The sequence below is a fragment of the Hoplias malabaricus genome, chromosome 2, assembly GCF_029633855.1.
Source record: "Hoplias malabaricus isolate fHopMal1 chromosome 2, fHopMal1.hap1, whole genome shotgun sequence".
NCBI classification, from domain to species: domain Eukaryota; kingdom Metazoa; phylum Chordata; class Actinopteri; order Characiformes; family Erythrinidae; genus Hoplias; species Hoplias malabaricus.
This window is the reverse complement of record NC_089801.1, coordinates 13,115,652-13,128,151: the sequence shown is the minus strand read 5'-3', so window position 1 is coordinate 13,128,151 and position 12,500 is coordinate 13,115,652. Positions and strand designations below refer to the sequence as shown.

Below are 12,500 nucleotides of genomic sequence, written 5' to 3'. Positions count from 1 at the left end.
TCTGTTAAAACGTTTCCACCCACATGCAAGGGAACCTTCTCTACAGAGTGTGAAGTGCTGGAATCTTGCGCTAAAATGCAAACTTGTGCTTCATTTCATACAATTCCCACTTTGTGATATTTGGTTCCTCTCAAGACGTTTTACTCCTCGTGAACGGAGTAATTAAATCTTACCCATTGTTGCCGCAGCTTGCAAATTAAGAATTAGGAATTGTGATGCGAACGCTCCCGAAGGGTCAGAGGTTCCATGGTGTAATGGTTAGCACTCTGGACTCTGAATCCAGCGATCCGAGTTCAAATCTCGGTGGGACCTACTCTTAGTGTTTCCTTCTGCCAATCTTTCAAGGTATGTTTTTGGGACGCCAAACATCAACTGAGTGAACAGCGATTGCCCGCTTGGTATCAGAGATTCGCTATGTATTGCAAGCGTGGCTAAACTAACAAGAAAGAGCCCTCGCGGCACAACGTAGACCGCATCGTTCACAAGCAAGGAAGCAAACTGAAGTTTGGTGTCATGTAGGGCGCGCTTTCTAAGAAACTTGTACAATCAAAAGAATTTTGAAGGTAGCATTTGCTAATTGTGGTGGTGAAACTTGGCAATGTCTCCTGTGAAGCCATTTTTGTTGTTCCAACAAATCTATTTTAGGCGTCCAATGTAGGTCCGAACTTCTCCGACCGTGACCGTGACCGCCGCGTGTTTCTTTTATGCCGAAATACCTCAGTTGGGAGAGCGTTAGACTGAAGATCTAAAGGTCCCTGGTTCGATCCCGGGTTTCGGCAGACTCAGAGACCTGACTTTGCATTAGGTTTTTAACGGCTGACAATTCAATGTCTCGCATTGTTTTTTGGAATGGTTACCTTGAGCTACTGCAATGCCCTTCATTCTGAGTGTCTTCCAGTGAAAATCTATACAATCATCAATTAGACAGAGTTCTGCTCTCTCGAGTTCACTCGGGTCCCGCTCCTCTCAAGATTCCCCCCTCGTGCTCTGACAGAGATCATCCCTGTCACGGACACCTGGAGTGACCGTCTTGGGGCTTTGGTTGGGAAAGCGAAAAAGCTTCTCAGCGGTTCCATGGTGTAATGGTTAGCACTCTGGACTTTGAATCCAGTGATCCGAGTTCAAATCTCGGTGGAACCTAATTTTTGACGCATGTGAACCTAGCCTTTCGTGACTGCCCTCTGTTATATGAAAATGGAAAAAGGTATAATAGGCCAAACCACAGGGATGTAACCACGTTGAGGAACCGAACTGATGTCAGAGAGTAGAGTCCTTAATTCTGTGAATACTAAACAACCCTGTCTTTCTGGCCATCGACGTCTGCATTTCTGCAATTTTGATCACTTGCCTGCATACGGCGTTCGAGCCGAAATAGCTCAGTTGGGAGAGCGTTAGACTGAAGATCTAAAGGTCCCTGGTTCGATCCCGGGTTTCGGCAAGCGGAGCTTCGGATCCTCCAAAGCGTCCTTGTGAAGGAGGTTTTTTCCATGTTGTCAGACATCATGCCTACTTGCATCACAAGTTCCTGGCTCACTGTTAGTGTCAACAAGAATGAAATTGACCAAAGTGGAAGCAGCTCACTCATATATAGCTGTAAATCTTTACAATAACACTCCTGTCAGTTTTCGCTCCTCAGTCGTACTCTCAGTGGCTGACGCTTGCAGAGGTTCCATGGTGTAACGGTTAGCACTCTGGACTCTGAATCCAGCGATCCGAGTTCAAATCTCGGTGGGACCTGCTGCTCGGTTTCCTTTGCTAGAGTCTCGGAGCAGCTGCCTTAACCGCGTGACGGAGCAATCCTGTTAACACCCGCTGATCTGGGCCGAATTGTAATTCTGTTAAAACGTTTCCACCCACATGCAAGGGAACCTTCTCTACAGAGTGTGAAGTGCTGGAATCTTGCGCTAAAATGCAAACTTGTGCTTCATTTCATACAATTCCCACTTTGTGATATTTGGTTCCTCTCAAGACGTTTTACTCCTCGTGAACGGAGTAATTAAATCTTACCCATTGTTGCCGCAGCTTGCAAATTAAGAATTAGGAATTGTGATGCGAACGCTCCCGAAGGGTCAGAGGTTCCATGGTGTAATGGTTAGCACTCTGGACTCTGAATCCAGCGATCCGAGTTCAAATCTCGGTGGGACCTACTCTTAGTGTTTCCTTCTGCCAATCTTTCAAGGTATGTTTTTGGGACGCCAAACATCAACTGAGTGAACAGCGATTGCCCGCTTGGTATCAGAGATTCGCTATGTATTGCAAGCGTGGCTAAACTAACAAGAAAGAGCCCTCGCGGCACAACGTAGACCGCATCGTTCACAAGCAAGGAAGCAAACTGAAGTTTGGTGTCATGTAGGGCGCGCTTTCTAAGAAACTTGTACAATCAAAAGAATTTTGAAGGTAGCATTTGCTAATTGTGGTGGTGAAACTTGGCAATGTCTCCTGTGAAGCCATTTTTGTTGTTCCAACAAATCTACTTTAGGCGTCCAATGTAGGTCCGAACTTCTCCGACCGTGACCGTGACCGTCGCGTGTTTCTTTTATGCCGAAATAGCTCAGTTGGGAGAGCGTTAGACTGAAGATCTAAAGGTCCCTGGTTCGATCCCGGGTTTCGGCAGACTCAGAGACCTGACTTTGCATTAGGTTTTTAACGGCTGACAATTCAATGTCTCGCATTGTTTTTTGGAATGGTTACCTTGAGCTACTGCAATGCCCTTCATTCTGAGTGTCTTCCAGTGAAAATCTATACAATCATCAATTAGACAGAGTTCTGCTCTCTCGAGTTCACTCGGGTCCCGCTCCTCTCAAGATTCCCCCCTCGTGCTCTGACAGAGATCATCCCTGTCACGGACACCTGGAGTGACCGTCTTGGGGCTTTGGTTGGGAAAGCGAAAAAGCTTCTCAGCGGTTCCATGGTGTAATGGTTAGCACTCTGGACTTTGAATCCAGTGATCCGAGTTCAAATCTCGGTGGAACCTAGTGTTTGATGCATGTGAACCTAGCCTTTCGTGACTGCCCTCTGTTATATGAAAATGGAAAAAGGTATAATAGGCCAAACCACAGGGATGTAACCACGTTGAGGAACCGAACTGATGTCAGAGAGTAGAGTCCTTAATTCTGTGAATACTAAACAACCCTGTCTTTCTGGCCATCGACGTCTGCATTTCTGCAATTTTGATCACTTGCCTGCGTACGGCGTTCGAGCCGAAATAGCTCAGTTGGGAGAGCGTTAGACTGAAGATCTAAAGATCCCTGGTTCGATCCCGGGTTTCGGCAAGCGGAGCTTCGGATCCTCCAAAGCGTCCTTGTGAAGGAGGTTTTTTCCATGTTGTCAGACATCATGCCTACTTGCATCACAAGTTCCTGGCTCACTGTTAGTGTCAACAAGAATGAAATTGACCAAAGTGGAAGCAGCTCACTCATATATAGCTGTAAATCTTTACAATAACACTCCTGTCAGTTTTCGCTCCTCAGTCGTACTCTCAGTGGCTGACGCTTGCAGAGGTTCCATGGTGTAACGGTTAGCACTCTGGACTCTGAATCCAGCGATCCGAGTTCAAATCTCGGTGGGACCTGCTGCTCGGTTTCCTTTGCTAGAGTCTCGGAGCAGCTGCCTTAACCGCGTGACGGAGCAATCCTGTTAACACCCGCTGATCTGGGCCGATTTGTAATTCTGTTAAAACGTTTCCACCCACATGCAAGGGAACCTTCTCTACAGAGTGTGAAGTGCTGGAATCTTGCGCTAAAATGCAAACTTGTGCTTCATTTCATACAATTCCCACTTTGTGATATTTGGTTCCTCTCAAGACGTTTTACTCCTCGTGAACGGAGTAATTAAATCTTACCCATTGTTGCCGCAGCTTGCAAATTAAGAATTAGGAATTGTGATGCGAACGCTCCCAAAGGGTCAGAGGTTCCATGGTGTAATGGTTAGCACTCTGGACTCTGAATCCAGCGATCCGAGTTCAAATCTCGGTGGGACCTACTCTTAGTGTTTCCTTCTGCCAATCTTTCAAGGTATGTTTTTGGGACGCCAAACATCAACTGAGTGAACAGCGATTGCCCGCTTGGTATCAGAGATTCGCTATGTATTGCAAGCGTGGCTAAACTAACAAGAAAGAGCCCTCGCGGCACAACGTAGACCGCATCGTTCACAAGCAAGGAAGCAAACTGAAGTTTGGTGTCATGTAGGGCGCGCTTTCTAAGAAACTTGTACAATCAAAAGAATTTTGAAGGTAGCATTTGCTAATTGTGGTGGTGAAACTTGGCAATGTCTCCTGTGAAGCCATTTTTGTTGTTCCAACAAATCTACTTTAGGCGTCCAATGTAGGTCCGAACTTCTCCGACCGTGACCGTGACCGCCGCGTGTTTCTTTAATGCCGAAATAGCTCAGTTGGGAGAGCGTTAGACTGAAGATCTAAAGATCCCGGGTTTCGGCAGACTCAGAGACCTGATTTTGCATTAGGTTTTTAACGGCTGACAATTCAATGTCTCGCATTGTTTTTTGGAATGGTTACCTTGAGCTACTGCAATGCCCTTCATTCTGAGTGTCTTCCAGTGAAAATCTATACAATCATCAATTAGACAGAGTTCTGCTCTCTCGAGTTCACTCGGGTCCCGCTCCTCTCAAGATTCCCCCCTCGTGCTCTGACAGAGATCATCCCTGTCACGGACACCTGGAGTGACCGTCTTGGGGCTTTGGTTGGGAAAGCGAAAAAGCTTCTCAGTGGTTCCATGGTGTAATGGTTAGCACTCTGGACTTTGAATCCAGTGATCCGAGTTCAAATCTCGGTGGAACCTAGTGTTTGATGCATGTGAACCTAGCCTTTCGTGACTGCCCTCTGTTATATGAAAATGGAAAAAGGTATAATAGGCCAAACCACAGGGATGTAACCACGTTGAGGAACCGAACTGATGTCAGAGGGTAGAGTCCTTAATTCTGTGAATACTAAACAAACCTGTCTTTCTGGCCATCGACGTCTGCATTTCTGCAATTTTGATCACTTGCCTGCGTATGGCGTTCGAGCCGAAATAGCTCAGTTGGGAGAGCGTTAGACTGAAGATCTAAAGGTCCCTGGTTCGATCCCGGGTTTCGGCAAGCGGAGCTTCGGATCCTCCAAAGCGTCCTTGTGAAGGAGGTTTTTTCCATGTTGTCAGACATCATGCCTACTTGCATCACAAGTTCCTGTGTGCAAGCGTGGCTAAACTAACAAGAAAGAGCCCTCGCGGCACAACGTAGACCGCATCGTTCACAAGCAAGGAAGCAAACTGAAGTTTGGTGTCATGTAGGGCGCGCTTTCTAAGAAACTTGTACAATCAAAAGAATTTTGAAGGTAGCATTTGCTAATTGTGGTGGTGAAACTTGGCAATGTCTCCTGTGAAGCCATTTTTGTTGTTCCAACAAATCTACTTTAGGCGTCCAATGTAGGTCCGAACTTCTCCGACCGTGACCGTGACCGCCGCGTGTTTCTTTTATGCCGAAATAGCTCAGTTGGGAGAGCGTTAGACTGAAGATCTAAAGATCCCGGGTTTCGGCAGACTCAGAGACCTGATTTTGCATTAGGTTTTTAACGGCTGACAATTCAATGTCTCGCATTGTTTTTTGGAATGGTTACCTTGAGCTACTGCAATGCCCTTCATTCTGAGTGTCTTCCAGTGAAAATCTATACAATCATCAATTAGACAGAGTTCTGCTCTCTCGAGTTCACTCGGGTCCCGCTCCTCTCAAGATTCCCCCCTCGTGCTCTGACAGAGATCATCCCTGTCACGGACACCTGGAGTGACCGTCTTGGGGCTTTGGTTGGGAAAGCGAAAAAGCTTCTCAGCGGTTCCATGGTGTAATGTTTAGCACTCTGGACTTTGAATCCAGTGATCCGAGTTCAAATCTCGGTGGAACCTAGTGTTTGATGCATGTGAACCTAGCCTTTCGTGACTGCCCTCTGTTATATGAAAATGGAAAAAGGTATAATAGGCCAAACCACAGGGATGTAACCACGTTGAGGAACCGAACTGATGTCAGAGAGTAGAGTCCTTAATTCTGTGAATACTAAACAAACCTGTCTTTCTGGCCATCGACGTCTGCATTTCTGCAATTTTGATCACTTGCCTGCGTACGGCGTTCGAGCCGAAATAGCTCAGTTGGGAGAGCGTTAGACTGAAGATCTAAAGGTCCCTGGTTCGATCCCGGGTTTCGGCAAGCGGAGCTTCGGATCCTCCAAAGCGTCCTTGTGAAGGAGGTTTTTTCCATGTTGTCAGACATCATGCCTACTTGCATCACAAGTTCCTGTGTGCAAGCGTGGCTAAACTAACAAGAAAGAGCCCTCGCGGCACAACGTAGACCGCATCGTTCACAAGCAAGGAAGCAAACTGAAGTTTGGTGTCATGTAGGGCGCGCTTTCTAAGAAACTTGTACAATCAAAAGAATTTTGAAGGTAGCATTTGCTAATTGTGGTGGTGAAACTTGGCAATGTCTCCTGTGAAGCCATTTTTGTTGTTCCAACAAATCTACTTTAGGCGTCCAATGTAGGTCCGAACTTCTCCGACCGTGACCGTGACCGCCGCGTGTTTCTTTTATGCCGAAATAGCTCAGTTGGGAGAGCGTTAGACTGAAGATCTAAAGATCCCGGGTTTCGGCAGACTCAGAGACCTGATTTTGCATTAGGTTTTTAACGGCTGACAATTCAATGTCTCGCATTGTTTTTTGGAATGGTTACCTTGAGCTACTGCAATGCCCTTCATTCTGAGTGTCTTCCAGTAAAAATCTATACAATCATCAATTAGACAGAGTTCTGCTCTCTCGAGTTCACTCGGGTCCCGCTCCTCTCAAGATTCCCCCCTCGTGCTCTGACAGAGATCATCCCTGTCACGGACACCTGGAGTGACCGTCTTGGGGCTTTGGTTGGGAAAGCGAAAAAGCTTCTCAGCGGTTCCATGGTGTAATGGTTAGCACTCTGGACTTTGAATCCAGTGATCCGAGTTCAAATCTCGGTGGAACCTAGTGTTTGATGCATGTGAACCTAGCCTTTCGTGACTGCCCTCTGTTATATGAAAATGGAAAAAGGTATAATAGGCCAAACCACAGGGATGTAACCACGTTGAGGAACCGAACTGATGTCAGAGAGTAGAGTCCTTAATTCTGTGAATACTAAACAACCCTGTCTTTCTGGCCATCGACGTCTGCATTTCTGCAATTTTGATCACTTGCCTGCATACGGCGTTCGAGCCGAAATAGCTCAGTTGGGAGAGCGTTAGACTGAAGATCTAAAGGTCCCTGGTTCGATCCCGGGTTTCGGCAAGCGGAGCTTCGGATCCTCCAAAGCGTCCTTGTGAAGGAGGTTTTTTCCATGTTGTCAGACATCATGCCTACTTGCATCACAAGTTCCTGGCTCACTGTTAGTGTCAACAAGAATGAAATTGACCAAAGTGGAAGCAGCTCACTCATATATAGCTGTAAATCTTTACAATAACACTCCTGTCAGTTTTCGCTCCTCAGTCGTACTCTCAGTGGCTGACGCTTGCAGAGGTTCCATGGTGTAACGGTTAGCACTCTGGACTCTGAATCCAGCGATCCGAGTTCAAATCTCGGTGGGACCTGCTGCTCGGTTTCCTTTGCTAGAGTCTCAGAGCAGCTGCCTTAACCGCGTGACGGAGCAATCCTGTTAACACCCGCTGATCTGGGCCGAATTGTAATTCTGTTAAAACGTTTCCACCCACATGCAAGGGAACCTTCTCTACAGAGTGTGAAGTGCTGGAATCTTGCGCTAAAATGCAAACTTGTGCTTCATTTCATACAATTCCCACTTTGTGATATTTGGTTCCTCTCAAGACGTTTTACTCCTCGTGAACGGAGTAATTAAATCTTACCCATTGTTGCCGCAGCTTGCAAATTAAGAATTAGGAATTGTGATGCGAACGCTCCCGAAGGGTCAGAGGTTCCATGGTGTAATGGTTAGCACTCTGGACTCTGAATCCAGCGATCCGAGTTCAAATCTCGGTGGGACCTACTCTTAGTGTTTCCTTCTGCCAATCTTTCAAGGTATGTTTTTGGGACGCCAAACATCAACTGAGTGAACAGCGATTGCCCGCTTGGTATCAGAGATTCGCTATGTATTGCAAGCGTGGCTAAACTAACAAGAAAGAGCCCTCGCGGCACAACGTAGACCGCATCGTTCACAAGCAAGGAAGCAAACTGAAGTTTGGTGTCATGTAGGGCGCGCTTTCTAAGAAACTTGTACAATCAAAAGAATTTTGAAGGTAGCATTTGCTAATTGTGGTGGTGAAACTTGGCAATGTCTCCTGTGAAGCCATTTTTGTTGTTCCAACAAATCTATTTTAGGCGTCCAATGTAGGTCCGAACTTCTCCGACCGTGACCGTGACCGCCGCGTGTTTCTTTTATGCCGAAATACCTCAGTTGGGAGAGCGTTAGACTGAAGATCTAAAGGTCCCTGGTTCGATCCCGGGTTTCGGCAGACTCAGAGACCTGATTTTGCATTAGGTTTTTAACGGCTGACAATTCAATGTCTCGCATTGTTTTTTGGAATGGTTACCTTGAGCTACTGCAATGCCCTTCATTCTGAGTGTCTTCCAGTGAAAATCTATACAATCATCAATTAGACAGAGTTCTGCTCTCTCGAGTTCACTCGGGTCCCGCTCCTCTCAAGATTCCCCCCTCGTGCTCTGACAGAGATCATCCCTGTCACGGACACCTGGAGTGACCGTCTTGGGGCTTTGGTTGGGAAAGCGAAAAAGCTTCTCAGCGGTTCCATGGTGTAATGGTTAGCACTCTGGACTTTGAATCCAGTGATCCGAGTTCAAATCTCGGTGGAACCTAATTTTTGACGCATGTGAACCTAGCCTTTCGTGACTGCCCTCTGTTATATGAAAATGGAAAAAGGTATAATAGGCCAAACCACAGGGATGTAACCACGTTGAGGAACCGAACTGATGTCAGAGAGTAGAGTCCTTAATTCTGTGAATACTAAACAAACCTGTCTTACTGGCCATCGACGTCTGCATTTCTGCAATTTTGATCACTTGCCTGCATACAGCGTTCGAGCCGAAATAGCTCAGTTGGGAGAGCGTTAGACTGAAGATCTAAAGGTCCCTGGTTCGATCCCGGGTTTCGGCAAGCGGAGCTTCGGATCCTCCAAAGCGTCCTTGTGAAGGAGGTTTTTTCCATGTTGTCAGACATCATGCCTACTTGCATCACAAGTTCCTGGCTCACTGTTAGTGTCAACAAGAATGAAATTGACCAAAGTGGAAGCAGCTCACTCATATATAGCTGTAAATCTTTACAATAACACTCCTGTCAGTTTTCGCTCCTCAGTCGTACTCTCAGTGGCTGACGCTTGCAGAGGTTCCATGGTGTAACGGTTAGCACTCTGGACTCTGAATCCAGCGATCCGAGTTCAAATCTCGGTGGGACCTGCTGCTCGGTTTCCTTTGCTAGAGTCTCAGAGCAGCTGCCTTAACCGCGTGACGGAGCAATCCTGTTAACACCCGCTGATCTGGGCCGAATTGTAATTCTGTTAAAACGTTTCCACCCACATGCAAGGGAACCTTCTCTACAGAGTGTGAAGTGCTGGAATCTTGCGCTAAAATGCAAACTTGTGCTTCATTTCATACAATTCCCACTTTGTGATATTTGGTTCCTCTCAAGACGTTTTACTCCTCGTGAACGGAGTAATTAAATCTTACCCATTGTTGCCGCAGCTTGCAAATTAAGAATTAGGAATTGTGATGCGAACGCTCCCGAAGGGTCAGAGGTTCCATGGTGTAATGGTTAGCACTCTGGACTCTGAATCCAGCGATCCGAGTTCAAATCTCGGTGGGACCTACTCTTAGTGTTTCCTTCTGCCAATCTTTCAAGGTATGTTTTTGGGACGCCAAACATCAACTGAGTGAACAGCGATTGCCCGCTTGGTATCAGAGATTCGCTATGTATTGCAAGCGTGGCTAAACTAACAAGAAAGAGCCCTCGCGGCACAACGTAGACCGCATCGTTCACAAGCAAGGAAGCAAACTGAAGTTTGGTGTCATGTAGGGCGCGCTTTCTAAGAAACTTGTACAATCAAAAGAATTTTGAAGGTAGCATTTGCTAATTGTGGTGGTGAAACTTGGCAATGTCTCCTGTGAAGCCATTTTTGTTGTTCCAACAAATCTATTTTAGGCGTCCAATGTAGGTCCGAACTTCTCCGACCGTGACCGTGACCGCCGCGTGTTTCTTTTATGCCGAAATACCTCAGTTGGGAGAGCGTTAGACTGAAGATCTAAAGGTCCCTGGTTCGATCCCGGGTTTCGGCAGACTCAGAGACCTGATTTTGCATTAGGTTTTTAACGGCTGACAATTCAATGTCTCGCATTGTTTTTTGGAATGGTTACCTTGAGCTACTGCAATGCCCTTCATTCTGAGTGTCTTCCAGTGAAAATCTATACAATCATCAATTAGACAGAGTTCTGCTCTCTCGAGTTCACTCGGGTCCCGCTCCTCTCAAGATTCCCCCCTCGTGCTCTGACAGAGATCATCCCTGTCACGGACACCTGGAGTGACCGTCTTGGGGCTTTGGTTGGGAAAGCGAAAAAGCTTCTCAGCGGTTCCATGGTGTAATGGTTAGCACTCTGGACTTTGAATCCAGTGATCCGAGTTCAAATCTCGGTGGAACCTAATTTTTGACGCATGTGAACCTAGCCTTTCGTGACTGCCCTCTGTTATATGAAAATGGAAAAAGGTATAATAGGCCAAACCACAGGGATGTAACCACGTTGAGGAACCGAACTGATGTCAGAGAGTAGAGTCCTTAATTCTGTGAATACTAAACAAACCTGTCTTACTGGCCATCGACGTCTGCATTTCTGCAATTTTGATCACTTGCCTGCATACAGCGTTCGAGCCGAAATAGCTCAGTTGGGAGAGCGTTAGACTGAAGATCTAAAGGTCCCTGGTTCGATCCCGGGTTTCGGCAAGCGGAGCTTCGGATCCTCCAAAGCGTCCTTGTGAAGGAGGTTTTTTCCATGTTGTCAGACATCATGCCTACTTGCATCACAAGTTCCTGGCTCACTGTTAGTGTCAACAAGAATGAAATTGACCAAAGTGGAAGCAGCTCACTCATATATAGCTGTAAATCTTTACAATAACACTCCTGTCAGTTTTCGCTCCTCAGTCGTACTCTCAGTGGCTGACGCTTGCAGAGGTTCCATGGTGTAACGGTTAGCACTCTGGACTCTGAATCCAGCGATCCGAGTTCAAATCTCGGTGGGACCTGCTGCTCGGTTTCCTTTGCTAGAGTCTCGGAGCAGCTGCCTTAACCGCGTGACGGAGCAATCCTGTTAACACCCGCTGATCTGGGCCGAATTGTAATTCTGTTAAAACGTTTCCACCCACATGCAAGGGAACCTTCTCTACAGAGTGTGAAGTGCTGGAATCTTGCGCTAAAATGCAAACTTGTGCTTCATTTCATACAATTCCCACTTTGTGATATTTGGTTCCTCTCAAGACGTTTTACTCCTCGTGAACGGAGTAATTAAATCTTACCCATTGTTGCCGCAGCTTGCAAATTAAGAATTAGGAATTGTGATGCGAACGCTCCCGAAGGGTCAGAGGTTCCATGGTGTAATGGTTAGCACTCTGGACTCTGAATCCAGCGATCCGAGTTCAAATCTCGGTGGGACCTACTCTTAGTGTTTCCTTCTGCCAATCTTTCAAGGTATGTTTTTGGGACGCCAAACATCAACTGAGTGAACAGCGATTGCCCGCTTGGTATCAGAGATTCGCTATGTATTGCAAGCGTGGCTAAACTAACAAGAAAGAGCCCTCGCGGCACAACGTAGACCGCATCGTTCACAAGCAAGGAAGCAAACTGAAGTTTGGTGTCATGTAGGGCGCGCTTTCTAAGAAACTTGTACAATCAAAAGAATTTTGAAGGTAGCATTTGCTAATTGTGGTGGTGAAACTTGGCAATGTCTCCTGTGAAGCCATTTTTGTTGTTCCAACAAATCTATTTTAGGCGTCCAATGTAGGTCCGAACTTCTCCGACCGTGACCGTGACCGCCGCGTGTTTCTTTTATGCCAAAATAGCTCAGTTGGGAGAGCGTTAGACTGAAGATCTAAAGGTCCCTGGTTCGATCCCGGGTTTTGGCAGACTCAGAGACCTGACTTTGCATTAGGTTTTTAACGGCTGACAATTCAATGTCTCGCATTGTTTTTTGGAATGGTTACCTTGAGCTACTGCAATGCCCTTCATTCTGAGTGTCTTCCAGTGAAAATCTATACAATCATCAATTAGACAGAGTTCTGCTCTCTCGAGTTCACTCGGGTCCCGCTCCTCTCAAGATTCCCCCCTCGTGCTCTGACAGAGATCATCCCTGTCACGGACACCTGGAGTGACCGTCTTGGGGCTTTGGTTGGGAAAGCGAAAAAGCTTCTCAGCGGTTCCATGGTGTAATGGTTAGCACTCTGGACTTTGAGTCCAGTGATCCGAGTTCAAATCTCGGTGGAACCTAATGTT

At 46.6% G+C, this 12,500-nt stretch overlaps 28 non-coding genes across 28 annotated transcripts; all 28 read left to right on the top strand.

The window, feature by feature from the left end:
* Positions 1-240: 240 nt before the first annotated feature.
* On the top strand, positions 241-312 carry trnaq-cug (transfer RNA glutamine (anticodon CUG)). The gene has a single exon. It is a non-coding gene; the product is annotated as a tRNA-Gln (tRNA).
* Positions 313-1,068: 756 nt separating this feature from the next.
* On the top strand, positions 1,069-1,140 carry trnaq-uug (transfer RNA glutamine (anticodon UUG)). Its single transcript has one exon. It is a non-coding gene; the product is annotated as a tRNA-Gln (tRNA).
* Positions 1,141-1,365: 225 nt separating this feature from the next.
* On the top strand, positions 1,366-1,438 carry trnaf-gaa (transfer RNA phenylalanine (anticodon GAA)). Its single transcript has one exon. It is a non-coding gene; the product is annotated as a tRNA-Phe (tRNA).
* Positions 1,439-1,665: 227 nt separating this feature from the next.
* On the top strand, positions 1,666-1,737 carry trnaq-cug (transfer RNA glutamine (anticodon CUG)). Its single transcript has one exon. It is a non-coding gene; the product is annotated as a tRNA-Gln (tRNA).
* Positions 1,738-2,074: 337 nt separating this feature from the next.
* Positions 2,075-2,146, top strand: trnaq-cug (transfer RNA glutamine (anticodon CUG)). Its single transcript has one exon. It is a non-coding gene; the product is annotated as a tRNA-Gln (tRNA).
* A 394-nt stretch (positions 2,147-2,540) lies between these two features.
* Positions 2,541-2,613, top strand: trnaf-gaa (transfer RNA phenylalanine (anticodon GAA)). Its single transcript has one exon. It is a non-coding gene; the product is annotated as a tRNA-Phe (tRNA).
* A 289-nt stretch (positions 2,614-2,902) lies between these two features.
* trnaq-uug (transfer RNA glutamine (anticodon UUG)) lies at positions 2,903-2,974 on the top strand. The gene has a single exon. It is a non-coding gene; the product is annotated as a tRNA-Gln (tRNA).
* A 225-nt stretch (positions 2,975-3,199) lies between these two features.
* On the top strand, positions 3,200-3,272 carry trnaf-gaa (transfer RNA phenylalanine (anticodon GAA)). Its single transcript has one exon. It is a non-coding gene; the product is annotated as a tRNA-Phe (tRNA).
* A 227-nt stretch (positions 3,273-3,499) lies between these two features.
* trnaq-cug (transfer RNA glutamine (anticodon CUG)) lies at positions 3,500-3,571 on the top strand. Its single transcript has one exon. It is a non-coding gene; the product is annotated as a tRNA-Gln (tRNA).
* Positions 3,572-3,908: 337 nt separating this feature from the next.
* trnaq-cug (transfer RNA glutamine (anticodon CUG)) lies at positions 3,909-3,980 on the top strand. Its single transcript has one exon. It is a non-coding gene; the product is annotated as a tRNA-Gln (tRNA).
* Positions 3,981-4,724: 744 nt separating this feature from the next.
* trnaq-uug (transfer RNA glutamine (anticodon UUG)) lies at positions 4,725-4,796 on the top strand. The gene has a single exon. It is a non-coding gene; the product is annotated as a tRNA-Gln (tRNA).
* Positions 4,797-5,021: 225 nt separating this feature from the next.
* On the top strand, positions 5,022-5,094 carry trnaf-gaa (transfer RNA phenylalanine (anticodon GAA)). Its single transcript has one exon. It is a non-coding gene; the product is annotated as a tRNA-Phe (tRNA).
* Positions 5,095-5,822: 728 nt separating this feature from the next.
* trnaq-uug (transfer RNA glutamine (anticodon UUG)) lies at positions 5,823-5,894 on the top strand. The gene has a single exon. It is a non-coding gene; the product is annotated as a tRNA-Gln (tRNA).
* A 225-nt stretch (positions 5,895-6,119) lies between these two features.
* trnaf-gaa (transfer RNA phenylalanine (anticodon GAA)) lies at positions 6,120-6,192 on the top strand. The gene has a single exon. It is a non-coding gene; the product is annotated as a tRNA-Phe (tRNA).
* Positions 6,193-6,920: 728 nt separating this feature from the next.
* Positions 6,921-6,992, top strand: trnaq-uug (transfer RNA glutamine (anticodon UUG)). Its single transcript has one exon. It is a non-coding gene; the product is annotated as a tRNA-Gln (tRNA).
* Positions 6,993-7,217: 225 nt separating this feature from the next.
* On the top strand, positions 7,218-7,290 carry trnaf-gaa (transfer RNA phenylalanine (anticodon GAA)). Its single transcript has one exon. It is a non-coding gene; the product is annotated as a tRNA-Phe (tRNA).
* A 227-nt stretch (positions 7,291-7,517) lies between these two features.
* On the top strand, positions 7,518-7,589 carry trnaq-cug (transfer RNA glutamine (anticodon CUG)). The gene has a single exon. It is a non-coding gene; the product is annotated as a tRNA-Gln (tRNA).
* Positions 7,590-7,926: 337 nt separating this feature from the next.
* On the top strand, positions 7,927-7,998 carry trnaq-cug (transfer RNA glutamine (anticodon CUG)). Its single transcript has one exon. It is a non-coding gene; the product is annotated as a tRNA-Gln (tRNA).
* Positions 7,999-8,754: 756 nt separating this feature from the next.
* Positions 8,755-8,826, top strand: trnaq-uug (transfer RNA glutamine (anticodon UUG)). Its single transcript has one exon. It is a non-coding gene; the product is annotated as a tRNA-Gln (tRNA).
* A 225-nt stretch (positions 8,827-9,051) lies between these two features.
* trnaf-gaa (transfer RNA phenylalanine (anticodon GAA)) lies at positions 9,052-9,124 on the top strand. Its single transcript has one exon. It is a non-coding gene; the product is annotated as a tRNA-Phe (tRNA).
* Positions 9,125-9,351: 227 nt separating this feature from the next.
* On the top strand, positions 9,352-9,423 carry trnaq-cug (transfer RNA glutamine (anticodon CUG)). The gene has a single exon. It is a non-coding gene; the product is annotated as a tRNA-Gln (tRNA).
* Positions 9,424-9,760: 337 nt separating this feature from the next.
* Positions 9,761-9,832, top strand: trnaq-cug (transfer RNA glutamine (anticodon CUG)). The gene has a single exon. It is a non-coding gene; the product is annotated as a tRNA-Gln (tRNA).
* A 756-nt stretch (positions 9,833-10,588) lies between these two features.
* On the top strand, positions 10,589-10,660 carry trnaq-uug (transfer RNA glutamine (anticodon UUG)). Its single transcript has one exon. It is a non-coding gene; the product is annotated as a tRNA-Gln (tRNA).
* A 225-nt stretch (positions 10,661-10,885) lies between these two features.
* On the top strand, positions 10,886-10,958 carry trnaf-gaa (transfer RNA phenylalanine (anticodon GAA)). Its single transcript has one exon. It is a non-coding gene; the product is annotated as a tRNA-Phe (tRNA).
* A 227-nt stretch (positions 10,959-11,185) lies between these two features.
* trnaq-cug (transfer RNA glutamine (anticodon CUG)) lies at positions 11,186-11,257 on the top strand. The gene has a single exon. It is a non-coding gene; the product is annotated as a tRNA-Gln (tRNA).
* A 337-nt stretch (positions 11,258-11,594) lies between these two features.
* Positions 11,595-11,666, top strand: trnaq-cug (transfer RNA glutamine (anticodon CUG)). Its single transcript has one exon. It is a non-coding gene; the product is annotated as a tRNA-Gln (tRNA).
* A 394-nt stretch (positions 11,667-12,060) lies between these two features.
* trnaf-gaa (transfer RNA phenylalanine (anticodon GAA)) lies at positions 12,061-12,133 on the top strand. Its single transcript has one exon. It is a non-coding gene; the product is annotated as a tRNA-Phe (tRNA).
* A 289-nt stretch (positions 12,134-12,422) lies between these two features.
* On the top strand, positions 12,423-12,494 carry trnaq-uug (transfer RNA glutamine (anticodon UUG)). Its single transcript has one exon. It is a non-coding gene; the product is annotated as a tRNA-Gln (tRNA).
* Positions 12,495-12,500: the final 6 nt, after the last annotated feature.